At 32.9% G+C, this 23035-nt stretch overlaps 1 protein-coding gene across 2 annotated transcripts in view; it reads left to right on the forward strand.

The window, feature by feature from the left end:
- LOC130444907 (formin-like protein) overlaps positions 1-23035 on the forward strand; it is an 88581-nt gene that overhangs the window by 13919 nt on the left and 51627 nt on the right. For both annotated transcript variants that reach the window (XM_056780280.1, XM_056780274.1), the window contains one exon: positions 21422-21460. The gene's annotated coding sequence lies outside the window, so the exon portion shown is untranslated. The remainder of the gene's footprint in view (positions 1-21421; positions 21461-23035) is intronic.

Here is a 23035-nt window from a genome sequence, read left to right on the forward strand (position 1 = left end):
TTTTTGCGATCTAAAAGATGAAGTAGCATTGGCTACTTTTAATTTTGGAAATACCTTTGTGAAAATTACTTTCTGAAAATCATTAATTGGGGTTTTTATTCACCCTCTGCGTCCATATATTTAAATATACTAGCTATCAATTCACGAGTTTGATTGTTTGATATATTTTCATGTAGTTAAGTTTTGAACTTCATACTACGGTCCTCGAGAAGATTTTATACGAAATGCATATTTTGTATATTGGACAGACTAAGACGTCTGTTAATGTCTGGTTCAAAGAGCACATTTAAAATGTGGAAGGACTCAAAAACCTGGATGCATTGAAAAACAAAAAGGATTTGGACATTTTGTCAATTTTTTGCATATATATTTGAATGAAGTTAAGTTTTGAACTTCATACTACGGTCCTCGAGAAGATTTCATACGAAATGCATATTTTGTATATTGGACAGACTAAGACGTCTGTTAATGTCTGGTTCAAAGAGCACATTTAAAATGTGAAAGGACTCAAAAACCTGGATGCATTGAAAAACAGAAAGGATTTGGACATTTTGTCAATTTTTTGCATACATATTCTCATGTATTTAAGTTTTGAACTTCATACTACGGTCCTCGAGAAGATTTTATACGAAATGCATATTTTGTATATTGGACAGACTAAGACGTCTGTTAATGTCTGGTTCAAAGAGCACATTTAAAATGTGGAAGGACTCAAAAACCTGGATGCATTGAAAAACAGAAAGGATTTGGACATTTTGTCAATTTTTTGCATACATATTCTCATGTATTTAAGTTTTGAACTTCATACTACGGTCCTCGAGAAGATTTCATACGAAATGCATATTTTGTATATTGGACAGACTAAGACGTCTGTTAATGTCTGGTTCAAAGAGCACATTTAAAATGTGAAAGGACTCAAAAACCTGGATGCATTGAAAAACAGAAAGGATTTGGACATTTTGTCAATTTTTTGCATACATATTCTCATGTATTTAAGTTTTGAACTTCATACTACGGTCCTCGAGAAGATTTTATACGAAATGCATATTTTGTATATTGGACAGACTAAGACGTCTGTTAATGTCTGGTTCAAAGAGCACATTTAAAATGTGGAAGGACTCAAAAACCTGGATGCATTGAAAAACAGAAAGTATTTGGACATTTTGTCAATTTTTTGCATATATATTTGAATGAAGTTAAGTTTTGAACTTCATACTACGGTCCTCGAGAAGATTTCATACGAAATGCATATTTTGTATATTGGACAGACTAAGACGTCTGTTAATGTCTGGTTCAAAGATCACATTTAAAATGTGGAAGGACTCAAAAACCTGGATGCATTGAAAAACAGAAAGGATTTGGACATTTTGTCAATTTTTTGCATACATATTCTCATGTATTTAAGTTTTGAACTTCATACTACGGTCCTCGAGAAGATTTCATACGAAATGCATATTTTGTATATTGGACAGACTAAGACGTCTGTTAATGTCTGGTTCAAAGAGCACATTTAAAATGTGAAAGGACTCAAAAACCTGGATGCATTGAAAAACAGAAAGGATTTGGACATTTTGTCAATTTTTTGCATACATATTCTCATGTATTTAAGTTTTGAACTTCATACTACGGTCCTCGAGAAGATTTTATACGAAATGCATATTTTGTATATTGGACAGACTAAGACGTCTGTTAATGTCTGGTTCAAAGAGCACATTTAAAATGTGGAAGGACTCAAAAACCTGGATGCATTGAAAAACAGAAAGTATTTGGACATTTTGTCAATTTTTTGCATATATATTTGAATGAAGTTAAGTTTTGAACTTCATACTACGGTCCTCGAGAAGATTTCATACGAAATGCATATTTTGTATATTGGACAGACTAAGACGTCTGTTAATGTCTGGTTCAAAGATCACATTTAAAATGTGGAAGGACTCAAAAACCTGGATGCATTGAAAAACAGAAAGGATTTGGACATTTTGTCAATTTTTTGCATACATATTCTCATGTATTTAAGTTTTGAACTTCATACTACGGTCCTCGAGAAGATTTTATACGAAATGCATATTTTGTATATTGGACAGACTAAGACGTCTGTTAATGTCTGGTTCAAAGATCACATTTAAAATGTGGAAGGACTCAAAAACCTGGATGCATTGAAAAACAGAAAGGATTTGGACATTTTGTCAATTTTTTGCATACATATTCTCATGTATTTAAGTTTTGAACTTCATACTACGGTCCTCGAGAAGATTTTATACGAAATGCATATTTTGTATATTGGACAGACTAAGACGTCTGTTAATGTCTGGTTCAAAGAGCACATTTAAAATGTGGAAGGACTCAAAAACCTGGATGCATTGAAAAACAGAAAGGATTTGGACATTTTGTCAATTTTTTTGCATATATATTTTCATGTAGTTAAGTTTTGAACTTCATACTACGGTCCTCGAGAAGATTTTATACGAAATGCATATTTTGTATATTGGACAGACTAAGACGTCTGTTAATGTCTGGTTCAAAGAGCACATTTAAAATGTGGAAGGACTCAAAAACCTGGATGCATTGAAAAACAGAAAGTATTTGGACATTTTGTCAATTTTTTGCATATATATTTGAATGAAGTTAAGTTTTGAACTTCATACTACGGTCCTCGAGAAGATTTCATACGAAATGCATATTTTGTATATTGGACAGACTAAGACGTCTGTTAATGTCTGGTTCAAAGATCACATTTAAAATGTGGAAGGACTCAAAAACCTGGATGCATTGAAAAACAGAAAGGATTTGGACATTTTGTCAATTTTTTGCATACATATTCTCATGTATTTAAGTTTTGAACTTCATACTACGGTCCTCGAGAAGATTTCATACGAAATGCATATTTTGTATATTGGACAGACTAAGACGTCTGTTAATGTCTGGTTCAAAGAGCACATTTAAAATGTGGAAGGACTCAAAAACCTGGATGCATTGAAAAACAGAAAGTATTTGGACATTTTGTCAATTTTTTGCATATATATTTGAATGAAGTTAAGTTTTGAACTTCATACTACGGTCCTCGAGAAGATTTCATACGAAATGCATATTTTGTATATTGGACAGACTAAGACGTCTGTTAATGTCTGGTTCAAAGATCACATTTAAAATGTGGAAGGACTCAAAAACCTGGATGCATTGAAAAACAGAAAGGATTTGGACATTTTGTCAATTTTTTGCATACATATTCTCATGTATTTAAGTTTTGAACTTCATACTACGGTCCTCGAGAAGATTTTATACGAAATGCATATTTTGTATATTGGACAGACTAAGACGTCTGTTAATGTCTGGTTCAAAGATCACATTTAAAATGTGGAAGGACTCAAAAACCTGGATGCATTGAAAAACAGAAAGGATTTGGACATTTTGTCAATTTTTTGCATACATATTCTCATGTATTTAAGTTTTGAACTTCATACTACGGTCCTCGAGAAGATTTTATACGAAATGCATATTTTGTATATTGGACAGACTAAGACGTCTGTTAATGTCTGGTTCAAAGAGCACATTTAAAATGTGGAAGGACTCAAAAACCTGGATGCATTGAAAAACAGAAAGGATTTGGACATTTTGTCAATTTTTTTGCATATATATTTTCATGTAGTTAAGTTTTGAACTTCATACTACGGTCCTCGAGAAGATTTTATACGAAATGCATATTTTGTATATTGGACAGACTAAGACGTCTGTTAATGTCTGGTTCAAAGAGCACATTTAAAATGTGGAAGGACTCAAAAATCTAGATGCATTGAAAAACAGAAAGGATTTGGACATTTTGTCAATTTTTTGCATATATATTTTCATGTAGTTAAGTTTTGAACTTCATACTACGTTCCTCGAGAAGATTTTATACGAAATGCATATTTTGTATATTGGACAGACTAAGACGTCTGTTAATGTCTGGTTCAAAGAGCACATTTAAAATGTGGAAGGACTCAAAAATCTAGATGCATTGAAAAACAGAAAGGATTTGGACATTTTGTCAATTTTTTGCATATATATTTGAATGAAGTTAAGTTTTGAACTTCATACTACGTTCCTCGAGAAGATTTTATACGAAATGCATATTTTGTATATTGGACAGACTAAGACGTCTGTTAATGTCTGGTTCAAAGAGCACATTTAAAATGTGGAAGGACTCAAAAATCTAGATGCATTGAAAAACAGAAAGGATTTGGACATTTTGTCAATTTTTTTGCATATATATTTTCATGTAGTTAAGTTTTGAACTTCATACTACGTTCCTCGAGAAGATTTTATACGAAATGCATATTTTGTATATTGGACAGACTAAGACGTTTGTTAATGTCTGGTTCAAAGAGCACATTTAAAATGTGGAAGGACTCAAAAATCTAGATGCATTGAAAAACAGAAAGGATTTGGACATTTTGTCAATTTTTTGCATATATATTTTCATGTAGTTAAGTTTTGAACTTCATACTACGTTCCTCGAGAAGATTTTATACGAAATGCATATTTTGTATATTGGACAGACTAAGACGTCTGTTAATGTCTGGTTCAAAGAGCACATTTAAAATGTGGAAGGACTCAAAAATCTAGATGCATTGAAAAACAGAAAGGATTTGGACATTTTGTCAATTTTTTTGCATATATATTTTCATGTAGTTAAGTTTTGAACTTCATACTACGTTCCTCGAGAAGATTTTATACGAAATGCATATTTTGTATATTGGACAGACTAAGACGTCTGTTAATGTCTGGTTCAAAGAGCACATTTAAAATGTGGAAGGACTCAAAAATCTAGATGCATTGAAAAACAGAAAGGATTTGGACATTTTGTCAATTTTTTTGCATATATATTTTCATGTAGTTAAGTTTTGAACTTCATACTACGTTCCTCGAGAAGATTTTATACGAAATGCATATTTTGTATATTGGACAGACTAAGACGTTTGTTAATGTCTGGTTCAAAGAGCACATTTAAAATGTGGAAGGACTCAAAAATCTAGATGCATTGAAAAACAGAAAGGATTTGGACATTTTGTCAATTTTTTGCATATATATTTTCATGTAGTTAAGTTTTGAACTTCATACTACGTTCCTCGAGAAGATTTTATACGAAATGCATATTTTGTATATTGGACAGACTAAGACGTCTGTTAATGTCTGGTTCAAAGAGCACATTTAAAATGTGGAAGGACTCAAAAATCTAGATGCATTGAAAAACAGAAAGGATTTGGACATTTTGTCAATTTTTTTGCATATATATTTTCATGTAGTTAAGTTTTGAACTTCATACTACGTTCCTCGAGAAGATTTTATACGAAATGCATATTTTGTATATTGGACAGACTAAGACGTTTGTTAATGTCTGGTTCAAAGAGCACATTTAAAATGTGGAAGGACTCAAAAATCTAGATGCATTGAAAAACAGAAAGGATTTGGACATTTTGTCAATTTTTTGCATATATATTTTCATGTAGTTACGTTTTGAACTTCATACTACGTTCCTCGAGAAGATTTTATACGAAATGCATATTTTGTATCTGGGCAGACTAAGACGTCTGTTAATGTCTGGTTCAAAGAGCACATTTAAAATGTGGAAGGACTCAAAAATCTAGATGCATTGAAAAACAGAAAGGATTTGGACATTTTGTCAATTTTTTTGCATATATATTTTCATGTAGTTAAGTTTTGAACTTCATACTACGTTCCTCGAGAAGATTTTATACGAAATGCATATTTTGTATATTGGACAGACTAAGACGTCTGTTAATGTCTGGTTCAAAGATCACATTTAAAATGTGGAAGGACTCAAAAACCTGGATGCATTGAAAAACAGAAAGGATTTGGACATTTTGTCAATTTTTTTGCATATATATTTTCATGTAGTTAAGTTTTGAACTTCATACTACGTTCCTCGAGAAGATTTTATACGAAATGCATATTTTGTATATTGGACAGACTAAGACGTCTATTAATGTCTGGTTCAAAGATCACATTTAAAATGTGGAAGGACTCAAAAACCTGGATGCATTGAAAAACAGAAAGGATTTGGACATTTTGTCAATTTTTTTGCATATATATTTTCATGTAGTTAAGTTTTGAACTTCATACTATGTTCCTCGAGAAGATTTTATACGAAATGCATATTTTGTATATTGGACAGACTAAGACGTCTGTTAATGTCTGGTTCAAAGATCACATTTAAAATGTGGAAGGACTCAAAAACCTGGATGCATTGAAAAACAGAAAGGATTTGGACATTTTGTCAATTTTTTTGCATATATATTTTCATGTAGTTAAGTTTTGAACTTCATACTACGTTCCTCGAGAAGATTTTATACGAAATGCATATTTTGTATATTGGACAGACTAAGACGTCTATTAATGTCTGGTTCAAAGATCACATTTAAAATGTGGAAGGACTCAAAAACCTGGATGCATTGAAAAACAGAAAGGATTTGGACATTTTGTCAATTTTTTTGCATATATATTTTCATGTAGTTAAGTTTTGAACTTCATACTATGTTCCTCGAGAAGATTTTATACGAAATGAATATTTTGTACATTGGACAGACTAAGACGTCTGTTAATGTCTGGTTCAAAGATCACATTTAAAATGTGGAAGGACTCAAAAACCTGGATGCATTGAAAAACAGAAAGGATTTGGACATTTTGTCAATTTTTTTGCATATATATTTTCATGTAGTTAAGTTTTGAACTTCATACTACGTTCCTCGAGAAGATTTTATACGAAATGCATATTTTGTATATTGGACAGACTAAGACGTTTGTTAATGTCTGGTTCAAAGAGCACATTTAAAATGTGGAAGGACTCAAAAATCTAGATGCATTGAAAAACAGAAAGGATTTGGACATTTTGTCAATTTTTTGCATATATATTTTCATGTAGTTAAGTTTTGAACTTCATACTACGTTCCCCGAGAAGATTTTATACGAAATGCATATTTTGTATATTGGACAGACTAAGACGTCTATTAATGTCTGGTTCAAAGATCACATTTAAAATGTGGAAGGACTCAAAAACCTGGATGCATTGAAAAACAGAAAGGATTTGGACATTTTGTCAATTTTTTTGCATATATATTTTCATGTAGTTAAGTTTTGAACTTCATACTACGTTCCTCGAGAAGATTTTATACGAAATGCATATTTTGTATATTGGACAGACTAAGACGTCTATTAATGTCTGGTTCAAAGATCACATTTAAAATGTGGAAGGACTCAAAAACCTGGATGCATTGAAAAACAGAAAGGATTTGGACATTTTGTCAATTTTTTTGCATATATATTTTCATGTAGTTAAGTTTTGAACTTCATACTACGTTCCTCGAGAAGATTTTATACGAAATGCATATTTTGTATATTGGACAGACTAAGACGTTTGTTAATGTCTGGTTCAAAGAGCACATTTAAAATGTGGAAGGACTCAAAAACCTGGATGCATTGAAAAACAGAAAGGATTTGGACATTTTGTCAATTTTTTTGCATATATATTTTCATGTAGTTAAGTTTTGAACTTCATACTACGTTCCTCGAGAAGATTTTATACGAAATGCATATTTTGTATATTGGACAGACTAAGACGTCTATTAATGTCTGGTTCAAAGATCACATTTAAAATGTGGAAGGACTCAAAAACCTGGATGCATTGAAAAACAGAAAGGATTTGGACATTTTGTCAATTTTTTTGCATATATATTTTCATGTAGTTAAGTTTTGAACTTCATACTACGTTCCTCGAGAAGATTTTATACGAAATGCATATTTTGTATATTGGACAGACTAAGACGTCTATTAATGTCTGGTTCAAAGATCACATTTAAAATGTGGAAGGACTCAAAAACCTGGATGCATTGAAAAACAGAAAGGATTTGGACATTTTGTCAATTTTTTTGCATATATATTTTCATGTAGTTAAGTTTTGAACTTCATACTACGTTCCTCGAGAAGATTTTATACGAAATGCATATTTTGTATATTGGACAGACTAAGACGTCTATTAATGTCTGGTTCAAAGATCACATTTAAAATGTGGAAGGACTCAAAAACCTGGATGCATTGAAAAACAGAAAGGATTTGGACATTTTGTCAATTTTTTTGCATATATATTTTCATGTAGTTAAGTTTTGAACTTCATACTACGTTCCTCGAGAAGATTTTATACGAAATGCATATTTTGTATATTGGACAGACTAAGACGTCTATTAATGTCTGGTTCAAAGATCACATTTAAAATGTGGAAGGACTCAAAAACCTGGATGCATTGAAAAACAGAAAGGATTTGGACATTTTGTCAATTTTTTTGCATATATATTTTCATGTAGTTAAGTTTTGAACTTCATACTACGTTCCTCGAGAAGATTTTATACGAAATGCATATTTTGTATATTGGACAGACTAAGACGTTTGTTAATGTCTGGTTCAAAGAGCACATTTAAAATGTGGAAGGACTCAAAAATCTAGATGCATTGAAAAACAGAAAGGATTTGGACATTTTGTCAATTTTTTGCATATATATTTTCATGTAGTTAAGTTTTGAACTTCATACTACGTTCCTCGAGAAGATTTTATACGAAATGCATATTTTGTATATTGGACAGACTAAGACGTCTGTTAATGTCTGGTTCAAAGAGCACATTTAAAATGTGGAAGGACTCAAAAATCTAGATGCATTGAAAAACAGAAAGGATTTGGACATTTTGTCAATTTTTTGCATATATATTTGAATGTTTAACTGAATTTATTAATTCTTCAGAACAAATGGTTGTCCTAATGCAACTCGTTATGATCTAGTTCGAGGCTTTATTGTATAACAAAACAAATATGTTATCGCAGCTGGTTTGGATTAATTAATGCAGTTTTTAAAACATGTATTTTAGTAACAATATTCATGGGTTTTGTTTAAAAAATACTTGCGTGCAACTTCAGTATTTTCTTAAATCGATGAAAATAACTTTTCCGTGTAGTTACAATGAAACTATGCCGCAGTAATAAATTTTAATTTCCTGTATATATGGAATAACATCGAGCAAAATAATAATGTATATTTTCATTTTTTTAGTCAAAAAGTTTTTCAAATTTATAGATAAATGTATGTTAATGTAGAATAATAATTGACATAGTTCGATTATTTAATAGATGTATTATTAAATTACTAGCTGTGGTAAAGCTTGATGAAATTATTATTAATTATATGCGTTATTACTACACTTTAAATATTGTAATAAATTATATGATTTATGTCCTGTTTAGGAAGAAAGTATAGAAAATTGTCCTTATCTTTTGTTATAAAATCATTGATCGACAAGGAGAAATAAATTCTCCCTCAAAATGTACCAATATGAGAATTTCAAAGAAGAAAAGGATTCGTGGGTATATAGGAAAGAGCAAGGCTATTTTTATATATATTCCTGATAGTATAAGTTCTAAATGAAGGTGCACGAGGAAAGTACAGTTTTCCGAAACTTTGCAAAGAGACTTCAACGATAATAATGGAGATATAAAATCATGTATAAGAATTACATCTAAACAGTGAGAAGTTCGGAAAAGGGAAACACAAACATGGAGAAAACAAAACAAAATTAACGAAACTGGCAAAATAACCAAAGATTCTTAAAATAGATATATAAATCTCAAACTTCAGGAGCAGATACCACTTCGGAAAATTGCACCAGTCTATAGGATGAGCGAATGCCATTGCATTCTGAACAGTTTCTCTTTATCTGCAGAAAGGTTTGGAAGAACTAAGAAGGAGACGAGCGAAGAAAAAGTCATTAACAAATCTTATGATACGCCTCAACCACGGATTTAATATCTTTCGCTGGAATAACCCCTCAACGGAAAGGTAACCAATAGAGCTGGAAAAGCGGCATCTTTACTGTGCATCCAGTAATTATCCGAGCAGTTGCCGGTGTTGATAGCTAACTTAATAGATCACGAACTTTTTGTTTATATTTTTATATTTCTTGGCTCTTTTCAGAGCTATGTCATAAACCGCGTAATCATAGAAAGAAAATTTGATTATTTTTGTAAAAATTTCCAATATTCTAAATGAATTTCCGAGGCGTGCAACACATTTGAGTACGTTACAATACAATGAAATGTTTATCATTGCTATATATTGTATTTATTGAAACTTTCGAAAGGTAATTGATTGAAATTAGTTATGGATATATTTTGGATACAGATAAATCGGGAAAGTGTCAAAGCTGTGAATGAGTAAACCAAATTTTGATACCTGGGATTAAAAAAGAATAGAAGGAAGTTTTGTACAGCTACAACACAGATACCAGAGATCTTTGGCTGATTTCGGAAAATATTTAGAGTTTGACGCTAGTCAAAGATATTTTTCACCTAACATTTGAATATAATCTTTCAGAGTTATTATTCTGAATAAACATGTTTTAAAAACAAATGACTGAGATGTAAATACATATATCTGTTACCTCAGATGTATGAAATATTATTTAGTGACTTTATTGATAATGTATTCCATAAGTGGGATTCTGGTTTATTGCAACTTAAGTTCCTTCAGACGTATGGAGAAGTATATCATGGAATCGGACAAACTTTACGGCACGATGCATATCAATATTTCACGAAAATGTTTATTTCATTCAACCACTTTCTTAGATATTCAAATGTACTTCCAAAGCGCTTTCTTTGGATTTATATATGACACTTTAATAATGACTTATGGTAGTATCGCCTTTCTAAACAACTATACGATCTTTTTTACATTAATTGACTCACCAATTACAACGTTTTGAAAATGTTGAGATACTTTATAGAGCAGCGTCGATGATTTTCAAAACCAAAATAATAGTAGGATGAAACCCATTGGGAAAGGGAGAGAATATCACAAAAATGGAAGGAACAGGCAGTCTGAGGTTGGAAAGTTGTGGGGGTGAGCTTTTAAGGATAAAAAACTCGATTTTATTCTATAGAAAAAACTAGATAGCCAAGTTGTAGATAATAAAAACTTTCGTAATCATCCTTTTTCAGTTGGCTATGATTTATATATTGACATTTGACAATGACATTATTGTTTTTTGACTTAGTTTGGGACATTTTTTGATATTTTGAAGAATTTGGCATAGCGGCAACTTACGAAAACAAGCTTGGAGCGGTTCAATCGCACGGGTTCGGTTAATTATGAAAAGTATGGAAGATTAAAAATTTCTTTTAAGGAAAATAAAATTAATGTTTTGCTGACAGTTACTGATAACCTATACACAAGTGTAAGTCATATCTCCAGCGAACAAGAACTGACGGTGTACGAAAAATCGACTAAAATAACTTGCAACAGGAAGTGTCAAAAAGCAAAACTTTCATTGTTATTTATCAACAAATCCATATCCATAGTGACACACAGTTTATTGGGAGGTTACATGCTGAAATGTATTTAGATTCCCTACCAAACCAATTACTCCTTTTAATGGAATAAATTCAACTTTGTACACGTGAAAGGATGTAGCTTTTGCTTGATGGTGCGTCTGTTCACGCTAATCGATTAATTGTTGGTGGTTTGGTTTATTAGTAGTTCTTTTCGTGACGATGAGCCCAGAAACTCTGGTTCATTATTTCTTTCAGTCTGCCGTTGACTGAAAGTTTAATTTCAGCTTTGAGCAACCACAAAATCACCACCATCTTCGACCCCTCAATCTTTGTTGATTAGAATTCAAATATCCGGTGGTTCAATATTATCGCCGTAAGCAATTTCAAGCCTCCAAATAGATAAATTAAACATCTAGCGTTATTAAATAAACTGATAGCAAATGCCGAAACTCCGCCATGACACCATATTTTGTAACTTTAAAATAACGAATAATATATTTCAAATTTTTATTTATAACTTAACAATTAACGGTCAGAGTAATGTACTTGCACAAAATTTGGGTTCATAGAATGTTTTTGAACTTACAAGTTAACAAGGTTTGTTTTTTCGACTGCTTCAAATAAAAAACAGACGCCATCTCGTTAATATGCCGTGAAAAAAGATTACAGCGAAAAGATTTAGGGCAGAGGTGTCAAACTCAATTTTGCAGAGGGCCATATATTAAATTTTGAATTCGTAGGTGGACCAGATTGAAAATAAAAGTATATAATATACTGTTGTTAAAAATCATATCAAAGTTATAAAAGATGGTAGGTAATTATGTTGAGCTCGAGGATCCAGATACCTGACTACAGATAATGCGTGCTGCATGCTTTTTAAATTCCGGGTAATTATCCAAACTCTTGAAATATTGTGTTACAAAATGTAAGAGCGTTAATCTCATGAAATTTTTCTTTCAAAATACTTTCCGACTGAAGATCTATCAACTTCATTTGCAATTGAACTGGTGCCTGTGAAGCTTCAGGATTATTGAAAAGTGTGAAAGTCTTCAAAACCATTGTTGAGAATCTTCATCCAATTTTTTTGGTTCCCTAGCCAAATGTTTTTAAATGAGAGAAATGGTCCAAAGTTTGATTTTTCACCTCAGCCTCAACTTTGTTTCAAAAGCTTGAATATATGAATACATTTGAGTGATAATCAGATTTTTACCGAGTAACTTTTTATTCAGATCAGTCATATCTACCAAAAAGACACAATCAATCTACCAGTCATAGTCATGATCAATTGGTTTGCCTTTTTCTAACATGAAAGCTTGAATAGAGTCACGTAATGCAAAAAATCTTTCTAAAACTACTCCTCGACTGAGCTAACGAACTTGCATGACGTGGTCCATTTCCTGATACAGTGAAATTTCACAAAATTCCCTGTTGTTTTCTGATTTAATTTAATTACAACGCCGTAGACTTGAGAGTACGAGTATTTAAAAAATCCATAGAGGAATCGAATGAAGTCTAAAAGCTCCAAAAACCATTATTCTTCTTTCTGTGACGCATTGCGATCGCGGGCCTTATTGATTCGGCCTAGGGGCCGGAAGCGGCCCGCGGGCCGTATCTTCTATATAGACGCTAGACTTAACAGATTAATTGACATCAGTTAATCAGTGTAGTCGAATATAATAGCACAGATAAAAGTAGATTTTTGGAATGAAATATTAAATGTAAAATTATTCGAATAAACAAATGTCCGCCTATTAATCAGCCGCGAACTTAATTAAATCAATTTCAAACGGTTTATTTGCGTCGTTTAGTCTGGCTATTTATAGTCCCACAAGAATTATTCAGTAAACAAATTAATCCTTTTCTTAATGGGGTTAAAAGGAACCCTGCCATTATTAACATATTCCTCGAAGAACGATTATTGGTTCTAATTAAGTAAGATTTTGGTAGAGTTTTGGAGTAGAACTTATAATGGTTTAGTATTTTGCTTTAGGTAGTTCTAGAAAATGTCTTCATTCCCATTTCATTATTAAATTATTTGAATTATCGTATTCATTATTTTTTAATGTTTAACAAATTATTAAAAACATGTCGTGAAAAAAAATTAAATGAATTATTTCAGCCGTAATTATTAACCCTGCGGTTTTCCGAAATCTGGGAATACTTCTGTTATTCTGTCTTGTTATTTGCTATTTAACTTTTTATTTTATAATTATGTCATCAATTCTTCTCATATAATCGATTCACTTAATTTTATGGAGCTATTTTTCCAAATTTTCAGTCGATTCCCACAAACTGTTTTAAATTAATTTCGATCGGTTCTAAGAAAGAAGAATGACTTATTTATTTGTTTATTTCAGTTTAATGTGCCTCGACTGCTCTGTTCATTAGCACAGGAACAAAAAGAATAAAAATAACATCATAAATTAACTAAACTGTCACACTACACTTGCTACTTAAGTTAAAATTAAGTAAACAAATATTTCATTATGGCTCTATTGTTTTTAAAAATATTCTCCATTGAGATCAATGCGTTTGAACTAATTGTCGAATCATTTTGTTCCATACCTCCAAAAAAACATTGAGGCATTAACCTCTTCTTCAAACGTAGAAAAACGTTGATCTCGCAATTTATTTTTGATACGCGGAAATAAAAAGAAATCATTGGATCCCAAACAAGGACTTTACTGCTGATGATCCATCAATTTGATGTTTTCACTGTTCAAAAACGTTTTTGTTTGAAATGATGTGTGAGAGCTCGCGTTGTCGTGGATGGAGAACGATTCGTCTTCTGCCATTGGTTTCTCCAATTTTATCGAATACTTCTGGCAAACAAATGTTGGTGTACTGATAGTTCAACGTTGCTCTAATGAAACGGTGGCGACATCTTCGGTTATTCCTAAAAAACAGGCGACAAACAAAGTCATATAAAATCAACGTACGAAACTGTACGTGATTTAATTATATCTTTTGACCAAGATGAATATTTGTAAACAATTTAAATGACACTCGCATGTCAATGTCAATCTTTATGATGTCAATGTCAGATTTGACATATTCGCATCAGTGTTGCCGTATCTCAAAATTTAAGTAGCAATCCTCGTAATATTTTTCCGGATAGTTAAATGGAAATATGATAGATGTGAACCCCTTTTGAAGTAAAATATCTACGCTCTTATTTCTGACGCATAATAACCAACTAACTGGAAATAATGGTGTGCTCATAAGGAGGCGCCAACCTCACACACGGTCGTCTTTGAATATCACTTTTGAGTGTCGCTTAATCGTATAAACAATCTCCATCTACACAATATACTTCACTGCCTTGGACTAATTCCTCCAAATTTGGTATTATTCTCTACATTCGTATGCAACCATCCAAGATCATTCGCTATGCTGAACGACTAAATATGTATTTAAACATTAAACTCAATGAAAATGTATCTAGCGATCAGAATATATGCATCATGGTAGGAAAAAATCAATTTTATTGATTAAATCTTAGAAATATCTGCAGCATTGATAATTTGACGATTTCGACGTGACGCAAATTCACGGCCGTTATTAGAATTTGCAAAAAAATTCGCCTTTTTGAAATGTAAAAAAAAACTTATTTCCAAATCATTGAACTTAATTGGAAAGCTCAGGTAATAACCTCTAAATAAAAAGTGCATGGAAGAAGAAAATTTTCATTTTTATTATTCAATTAATCACCGTCTTCCTCAGTAGAATTTGTTTTTGGCAAAGATGTTTTACCATAAAATTCACACTTAATTATCACTTGTTGTAAATATTTACAAAATTTAATTCACTTAACTTATTATTGAAATAACAAAATGAGTCAAAACATTGGAGACACGTTGTAAATAATATGCCACGAACGAGTCTCTCTGATCAGCTGAGGTGACAACAGAAACCAAAGTGGGGATAGAGTAAAAAACTAATAAATAGAGTAAGAATGAGAGAGGAATAGAACTGCATGAAACTTTACGGATTTTTTTATTTCGGCTTGTGGAAATCGTTAAATTATATATTTTTCATTATTTCCTTCAAAATGAAAAAAATAGCCACGTTCGAGAATATAGAGATGACGTTTTCTTTACGACTTTGTAACCATCTCCCTTCCTTTACGTCACTCTCAAACTGGCAGATTAGTGTAATTAACATGACAAATTTTGATGAACAATTTTTTTACTAACCTGATCTTTCATCATTGGCGTGCGGCCTGAAATGTGAGGCTCATATTTGGATGGTCATTGCTTTTTTCAATTCATTCGATCTGTATTCGTTCCAGCAACTCTAAATCCCGGATTCGACATAAAATTTGACGTTTTCGAATGGATTTCGAAAAAAAAATACTCGGAAAATAATCTAATGAGTGTCTTCTTTATAACGACATTCCGTCGCGCCATAATTTGCTTTTAAAACGAAAGTTTTGGTGGCTAAAATTCTAGGGGTTCCTAGATAGCGAGCGGCCTTATATATGAAGCTCATATTTGGATGGTCATTGCTTTTTTCAAACCATTCGATCTGTATTCGTTCCAGCAACTCTAAATCCCGGATTCGACATAAAATTGGACGTTTTCGAATGGATTTCGGAAAAAAAATACTCGGAAAATAATCTAATGAGTGTCTTCTTTATAACGACACTCGGTCGCGCCATAATTTGCTTTTAAAACGAATGTTTTGGTGGCTAAAATTCTAGGGGTTCCTAGATGGCGAGCGGCCTTATATATGAAGCTCATATTTGGATGGTCATTGCTTTTTTCAAACCATTCGATCTGTATTCGTTCCAGCAACTCTAAATCCCGGATTCGACATAAAATTGGACGTTTTCGAATGGATTTCGGAAAAAAAATACTCGGAAAATAATCTAATGAGTGTCTTCTTTATAACGACATTCCGTCGCGCCATAATTTGCTTTTAAAACGAAAGTTTTGGTGGCTAAAATTCTAGGGGTTCCTAGATGGCGAGCGGCCTTATATATGAAGCTCATATTTGGATGGTCATTGCTTTTTTCAAACCATTCGATCTGTATTCGTTCCAGCAACTCTAAATCCCGGATTCGACATAAAATTGGACGTTTTCGAATGGATTTCGGAAAAAAAATACTCGGAAAATAATCTAATGAGTGTCTTCTTTATAACGACATTCCGTCGCGCCATAATTTGCTTTTAAAACGAAAGTTTTGGTGGCTAAAATTCTAGGGGTTCCTAGATGGCGAGCGGTCTTATATATGAAGCTCATATTTGGATAGTCATTGCTTTTTTCAATTCATTCGATCCGTATTCGTTCCAGCAACTCTAAATCCCGGATTCGACATAAAATTGGACGTTTTCGAATGGATTTCGGAAAAAAAATACTCGGAAAATAATCTAATGAGTGTCTTCTTTATAACGACATTCCGTCGCGCCATAATTTGCTTTTAAAACGAAAGTTTTGGTGGCTAAAATTCTAGGGGTTCCTAGATGGCGAGCGGTCTTATATATGAAGCTCATATTTGGATAGTCATTGCTTTTTTCAATTCATTCGATCCGTATTCGTTCCAGCAACTCTAAATCCCGGATTCGACATAAAATTGGACGTTTTCGAATGGATTTCGGAAAAAAAATACTCGGAAAATAATCTAATGAGTGTCTTCTTTATAACGACACTCGGTCGCGCCATAATTTGCTTTTAAAACGAATGTTTTGGTGGCTAAAATTCTAGGGGTTCCTAGATGGCGAGCGGCCTTATATATGAAGCTCATATTTGGATAGTCATTGCTTTTTTCAATTCATTCGATCCGTATTCGTTCCAGCAACTCTAAATCCCGGATTCGACATAAAATTGGACGTTTTCGAATGGATTTCGGAAAAAAAATACTCGGAAAATAATCTAATGAGTGTCTTCTTTATAACGACATTCCGTCGCGCCATAATTTGCTTTTAAAACGAAAGTTTTGGTGGCTAAAATTCTAGGGGTTCCTAGATGGCGAGCGGTCTTATATATGAAGCTCATATTTGGATAGTCATTGCTTTTTTCAATTCATTCGATCCGTATTCGTTCCAGCAACTCTAAATCCCGGATTCGACATAAAATTGGACGTTTTCGAATGGATTTCGGAAAAAAAATACTCGGAAAATAATCTAATGAGTGTCTTCTTTATAACGACATTCCGTCGCGCCATAATTTGCTTTTAAAACGAAAGTTTTGGTGGCTAAAATTCTAGGGGTTCCTAGATGGCGAGCGGCCTTATATATGAAGCTCATATTTGGATGGTCATTGCTTTTTTCAAACCATTCGATCTGTATTCGTTCCAGCAACTCTAAATCCCGGATTCGACATAAAATTGGACGTTTTCGAATGGATTTCGGAAAAAAAAATACTCGGAAAATAATCTAATGAGTATCTTCTTTATAACGACATTCCGTCGCGCCAAAATTTGCTTTTAAAGCGAATGTTTTGGTGGCTAAAATTCTAGGGGTTCCTAGATGGCGAGCGGCCTTATATATGAAGCTCATATTTGGATGGTCATTGCTTTTTTCAATTCATTCGATCTGTATTCGTTCCAGCAACTCTAAATCCCGGATTCGACATAAAATTGGACGTTTTCGAATGGATTTCGGAAAAAAAATACTCGGAAAATAATCTAATGAGTGTCTTCTTTATAACGACATTCCGTCGCGCCATAATTTGCTTTTAATACGAAAGTTTTGGTGGCTAAAATTCTAGGGGTTCCTAGATAGCGAGCGGCCTTATATATGAAGCTCATATTTGGATGGTCATTGCTTTTTTCAAACCATTCGATCTGTATTCGTTCCAGCAACTCTAAATCCCGGATTCGACATAAAATTGGACGTTTTCGAATGGATTTCGGAAAAAAAAATACTCGGAAAATAATCTAATGAGTATCTTCTTTATAACGACATTCCGTCGCGCCAAAATTTGCTTTTAAAGCGAATGTTTTGGTGGCTAAAATTCTAGGGGTTCCTAGATGGCGAGCGGCCTTATATATGAAGCTCATATTTGGATAGTCATTGCTTTTTTCAATTCATTCGATCTGTATTCGTTCCAGCAACTCTAAATCCCGGATTCGACATAAAATTGGACGTTTTCGAATGGATTTCGGAAAAAAAATACTCGGAAAATAATCTAATGAGTGTCTTCTTTATAACGACATTCCGTCGCGCCATAATTTGCTTTTAAAACGAAAGTTTTGGTGGCTAAAATTCTAGGGGTTCCTAGATGGCGAGCGGCCTTATATATGAAGCTCATATTTGGATGGTCATTGCTTTTTTCAAACCATTCAATCTGTATTCGTTCCAGCAACTCTAAATCCCGGATTCGACATAAAATTGGACGTTTTCGAATGGATTTCGGAAAAAAAAAATACTCGGAAAATAATCTAATGAGTGTCTTCTTTATAACGACATTCCGTCGCGCCATAATTTGCTTTTAAAACGAATGTTTTGGTGGCTAAAAGTCTAGTGGTTCCTAGATGGCGAGAGGACTTATATATGAAGCTCATATTTGGATGGTCATTGCTTTTTTCAAATCATTCGATCTGTATTCGTTCCAGCAACTCTAAATCCCGGATTCGACATAAAATTGGACGTTTTCGAATGGATTTCGGAAAAAAAAATACTCGGAAAATAGCCTAATGATTTTCTTCTTTATAACGACATTCCGTCGCTCCAAAATTTGCTTTTAAAGCGAATGTTTTGGTGGCTAAAATTCTAGGGGTTCCTAGATGGCGAGCGGCCTTATATATGAAGCTCATATTTGGATGGTCATTGCTTTTTTCATTTCATTCGATCTTTATTCGTTCCAGCAACTCTAAATCCCGGATTCGACATAAAATTGGACGTTTTCGAATGGATTTCGGAAAAAAAATACTCGGAAAATAATCTAATGAGTGTCTTCTTTATAACGACATTCCGTCGCGCCATAATTTGCTTTTAAAACGAATGTTTTGGTGGCTAAAAGTCTAGTGGGTCCTAGATTTATAAGATTTATGAAATTTCTAGCTTTTCAGGAAAAAAATTATGTAGAAACGAAAGAGAAAATAAAGTTATTCCGAAAGAAGCCTTTCATGAATGCTTGTAAATATATATTTTACCTTCAGTTCTATTATCTTGCTAGACAAGGAAGGTACTTTGAAGAAAATTAAATGTATTCCTTTTTAATTTATTTTCAATAAATGAAATCACCGTGTTTGTCATCATATCTTATATTTCCATTAACAACAACCAACGAACCATTTACATTCTGGAAAATTGGAATGATTATTTTTTTTCATAAATTTTATTGATGAAAACCAATAATGACTAACCAATCAAGTTCATCTCAACCATTTAATAGCTTCAGTGACCATCTATTAACCATCAACAATGGATTTCTTGGCACCATGTTGTCGCGAATTAAAAATTTTTTATAATTTATTGACATAGAATATAAAAGTCAACCTTCATCTGCTAACGCAACAATAATTTTATTTTAAGTTAGCTTCCATATATAGAAGATCGAATACTGGCTAAACATTCTCTGCGACTCGTTCGAAATAAACACCAATGAATTATGGTTTAGTTATATTTGTTAAACTGCAATTATAATTCGCTTATAAAACACAACAAGTCATCGAGAAAGCGTATAGAGAACGGCCTTTATAGAGGACGTTCAGTAGTACGAGGTGAAAACAAAATCTTTCTACTATTTCGACAAATAATCCTAATCTATTTAGATCTAATCGTTTTTTAGGATATTCTAATGATGTGAGGTTTATCCCACAACTCAATCGGTTTGAGACGACCAAATCATTACTTTCAATACATTCTTCCTTTCCAATTATTTCAAAACTATTTGCACAGCTTCGAGGAATGCTTAGAAGCGTTCTCATGCTGAATTTACTATATACATTTTCCTTAAATATGTTTTATAGCTTTCTTCATAATCCCTTCAATTCTTACCAGGTCTCCAGGCGCCCTTCCTCCAAAACATCCCTTTGGATCTAACATCCGTTCTTCTTTTGACCTGCGCACAAACAATCTTCACTCAAAGACTTAAACTACTTCCCAATCTTCATGCGTCCAATTTTTAGTCCACTGCAACCTCTCATTTTTATTTTGACGTCTCGAAAGAGGCGTAATCCCACTTAGAGCAGTATTTGCAGAACCTACTCGACAGGCAGACGTGGCTCATGGATACTGAGACGTCGATTTATTGGGCCTTCTTATTGGCACCATTCGAATGTAATAGCCTCGGGGGTGCCTCGTGAACTGCTGATCGATTTTAACATTTTTACCATCGAACACCAGTCCTCAAGCAATATGACCTTTGCAGGTGTTTGAATTGAAAACTTTTTCAGCTTTCAAATTCATTATACAACCACCATTTCCCTATGTTTGTTGGTAACTTTGGACTCTAACTTTGTCATTAACAATCTTCTCGAGATTAAGATATAATTCTATAGATATACGAGTTTAGGATAACTTTTGTGTCCATCCACTTCTTACCTTCCTATCCAATCTAATCATGTCTCGAATTTTCTTTTAAATACAGTAAGAACAGTCTAGAATGTTCCGTTACTGTGAAAAAGGAAGCTTCATATTCACGTAATGGAATTTATCGGAATGTTGGTTTTTTTATGAAATGAATATATTTAATTTACTTATGATAATTAAACATCATCGTGCTGCATAAATTTGATTTCTTCCCATAAAGTTTAAGACAATCTAAAATTGTTCCCTTCACAATCGTATTTGAGAAATAACTTCCCGATTTTAATTGTATAACCATAAACAGTAATTCCGCCCACTCTAACAATAAATGGATATAGAATTCTAATTCTGGTTATTCTTCTATCTTAATAGATATGCACCTACTTCTACAAGCAGTTGAGCTTAAGGCGATTTAACAATTTAACAATGCATAAATACACTTCCTCGGTGTTTCCTTTTTGGGACATCATTGTTTTATTTGTATATGTGTTTTTAAACAGGATGTCATTCCATTTATAATAATATTATTAACAGTTACTTACCTACTGAAAGTGCAATGAACTTTTTTATTGTTTCAGGCCCCTTTCTTTGTGATGTAAGGCCAAAAACCGCCATCGGTAAGTAAATCATATTTTAAGTTAAGTATTGGCTGTACAACCACGATCGACCAAACGAGGTGACGACTCCAGAAATGTCGAAGAAGATCCACTACATGATCGTCGATTGAAAGTGCACAAACTACTAAACATGAGAGGAATTTCCATCGAGTCATGTTTCACGGACATAAACGTGGATCCATTACTTCAAACCCGAAGCAAAAGAACAATTAAAACAACGGACTCGAAAAGGAGAACCTGTTCTAAAGAAGGCAAAGACTGTTCCAGTTGCAGGCCAAATCAAGACGTTGGTTGTTTGTGATAATTTTCATCGATTAATTTGAAAAAGGAAAAACCATCAACAGAGATTATTATGCGAATTTATTGCAACGTTTAAGCGTATCTGGGACATAAGATAAAAATTACTAGACAACCAAACAACAGAACTGTCTCGTAGAACTAGGATGGGTTTCGTTTGATACATTGCGAGATGTGTTCAAAGGAGATGTGCCTTAAGAGAAAAGCCTTTAACCAATGCGTCCTCCCAGTCCTGACTTATGGCGCGGAGCCCCTGACATTAACTAGAAGATCAATACTCAAATTGCAAATTACACAGCGTAAAATGGAAAGGCAAGGATACAAGATAACCGATGGACAGAAATAATCTAGATTGGAGACCGAGAACAGACAGACGAAATCCAGGAAGACTCCCTACGAGATGGACTGACAATATTAAAAGAATACGGACAAATTGGGTAGCAAACGCTCAGAGCAGAGAAAAAAATTGTTTGTGTCAGCTCCGACGCACGACTGGAGTTTACTCCTTAAGTTCGATAGTTCTAACCAGTATATTTAACTTAAATTAACTTAAAAAAGATTGATACTGTATAAAAGGGTAAATTTGTTAATTAATGAAAATAATATACATATATAAATATATATTTATTCAATTTATTCATTTCATATACATTCATTATAATTAATCGACGAAATATTTTACATTAAACTTTTTACAATAGTCAATAATCTCGATAATTCATATTGGGTTGATTATCTAATTTTATGTGTTGTTTTCAAATATATATTTATATGAACTACATCGATAATTATTAAAATATTTAATAAATACAAATCGCACACGCTCATACACATAATACATGAATTATAACGTACCTTGCAACCACGTGTTTGTTAGATGTTCCGGCAATATCATCTACACCTCTTTCTGCCATAGTTATTTGAAAATACTTTCAGTTCACTTTAGCGGAACACAATGATAAAAATTATAACTTCACAATAACGATATTAATTATTGACATTTATAATAAAAACAACAATGACACTGACAAATTAGAAAGTTGCGCATCATAGGGCGCGCACCAAAAACGTAACGAGGTCATTCATCGATAGATTTTACTCCTCACATTTTTCTCATACCGGGCCCCTTATATATGCAAATCGATTCTTAAGGAATAAACTCCAAAACTGGAAGTATTTGGAGGAGGCCTATGTCCAGCAGTGGACGAGATAAAGCTGAATGGTGATGATGATGATTAATTGAAGAAAACAAGCAAAAAGCTAAGAAGAAAATGTTAT

Source organism: Diorhabda sublineata, chromosome 1 (assembly GCF_026230105.1).
Source record: "Diorhabda sublineata isolate icDioSubl1.1 chromosome 1, icDioSubl1.1, whole genome shotgun sequence".
NCBI lineage: Eukaryota > Metazoa > Arthropoda > Insecta > Coleoptera > Chrysomelidae > Diorhabda > Diorhabda sublineata.